The sequence below is a fragment of the Mus caroli genome, chromosome 9 (assembly GCF_900094665.2).
Source record: "Mus caroli chromosome 9, CAROLI_EIJ_v1.1, whole genome shotgun sequence".
Classification (NCBI taxonomy): Eukaryota; Metazoa; Chordata; class Mammalia; order Rodentia; family Muridae; genus Mus; species Mus caroli.
Genome location: NC_034578.1, coordinates 48,121,645 through 48,124,083, shown reverse-complemented (window position 1 = coordinate 48,124,083; position 2,439 = coordinate 48,121,645).

Genomic DNA, 2,439 nt, shown 5'->3' with positions numbered 1-2,439 from the left:
TCTCTCTCTCTCTCTCTCTCTCTCTCTCTCTCTCTCTCTCTCCCTCCCTCCCTCCCCACCTCCCCACTACTTCCTTCTCCCTCTCCCTCTCTCTCTTCTTCTCCCATCTCCTGCTCCCTCTCTCTCCCTCTCCCCTGTGTATATGTGTGGTGTGTGTGTCTGTGTCTGTGTGTCTGTGTGTTCCAGCAATTGTCACCTGGATAATTAATGGGAAGGAGGAGACACCTATCTGCCCCTTAACCTGTAGATTAGACATGGAGTAACACAGCTCCCCCAGGGCTTTTCTAGTAGAATCGCCTCTCCTTCCCTTGTGTATGTTTGGCTGAGGAGTAATTTTTGAAGAGTTTTGATAGAGTTATCACAGTCTTAGCATTGCCCTAATGAGGGGAGATGTGAATCCTGGGGTGGGGTTAATTTGAAAGCAAGTAGTATCACTCCCCCTATGGATTAGAGTAAGGAATTTCCCTGTGTTCCTACAAAGGATCAGTTCCGTGCAAGGACTCACCAGAAGGCAGGGATCACCAGGGGAATTGGGGTCATCTTTAAGTAAGCACCCTGTGAGAGGTATAATTCAGGGGTGTTTTTCTTTGGGGTCATGAACCCAAGCCTATATTGGCACATTATGTTTGAACTCTTCCTCTCTTGCATCTTATTGGATAAATCCATTTTCTTTCAGTAAGATATTGCTCTTGGATGAAGGAAAAAAACAGAGAATAAAGTCAATACTAGAGAACAGAGCTAGCTCTCTCTCTCTCTCTCTCTCTCTCTCTCATTCTCTCTCTCTCTCTCTCTCTCGCTCACTCACTCCCTCGCTCGCTCCCTCTCAGTTGAAACCGTTGTGGAATCAGTACTGTCTGATTTCAGAGACTTGTGATAAACTGTTCATAGAAAGGAACCCTATGAGAAATGACAAAGGTTAAAGTCATGGTCAAGGACATCAATTAAGAAGCAATAGCTCCAAGCCTGCATAGAACAGGAGGGTGGTCACCATGCAAGAGGTTGAAGCTTGTGTCACTCAAGAAGGTTTTCATGGAAAAATAAATACACTCAAAATATATTCTGCACCTGTATATTGAACATGGGCATTGAAGAGGGTTTGATCAATTTGATTGATGATATTTTTAGGACCTAGGAAGAGACTTGGAGATCATCTACTTCAGTGGACCCCACCTACTGCAGCACATCATGAAGATTTGAGGAGATTTCTAAAAGCATTAACATCTAAGCTGAGAATGATGGCAGGCCCTCGTAATCCCGAGCTGAGGCGGTTTGGGGCTTGTTGGCCAGCCAGCCTAGCCAGCTTGGTGAGTTCTAAGTGAGTGAGAGATCCTGACTCAAGCAAGGTGGACAGTGCCTGAGGAACGACACCAAAATTGTCTTCATACACACACACACACACACACACACACACACTTTGTTCTATCATCTTACCCAGCCCTAATGATGTGCACCTCTTTCTATTTTTCTGGGCTCTCTGTATTTAGCCCCACCTGGAAATCTAACCGACATTTAACAGAGACTTAGGACCTATGCATGAGAGGACTGACGTCATGTGTCCTTCTGAGCCTGGATTACATCATTTAAAATATTTTCCCAGTTCTGCTTACTTTCCTGAAGTTCTCATTTTTCTTCATGGCTGAATAAGATGCCATTGTTTGATTGTTCTTTTTTAAGTTATCTGAAGATTTTGATTCACAGGACAGAGAACTTGGAGTTCAGTCAAGCCTGGCCTCATTTTACAAATGAAGAGATTGAATCAAAAGGCAGAATGACTTATCCCAAGAGGGCGACCTCTCTTCGCCAGTGAAGGCAGATGACCATCTGAGTTGCTGCACGTGAACTTAACCTCTACTCCTTTGTGGGTTATAGGTCAATAAAAAGCTGATTCCCTGGTACGGAGGCACAGGGAGGGTGAGCCCAAAGAGTGTGCCCAGTTTAAGTCATCCTCGGGAAGAAACAGAAATTTTAACAGTCATTTTAACCTCTTTTTGTTTTATTTTATTTTATTTTATTTTATTTTATTTTATTTTATTTTATTGGGGGGACAACAGTGTGTCATACATCTTGAGCTAACTTCAGCCTCTCTCTGTAGCCAATGACAATTTTGAACCTCTGATCCTCTTACCTCCACCTCCCAGTGCTGAGAGTGCAGCTGTGATAAGTGAACCCAGAGCTCTGTGCACCTAGGGCCGTCACTGTGCCAATTGGGCTGCATCCCCACCCTTCTGACAGACTTCAAGAGTCATGAAACACATGGGCCTTGGCAAATAGTAAGCACAGGCTTCCTGTGCTATTGTTACTGACGAGTGTTGGCTTGGAGGGATCGGGGGTCTGACGTGCTGTAGACTTTGTTCCGCTTGCTCTATATTCCAAAGAGACTTCCAGAGGCTGGGGACACAGTAAGGCTTGTCAATGTAACCTCCCACCCTGCTTTCCCAT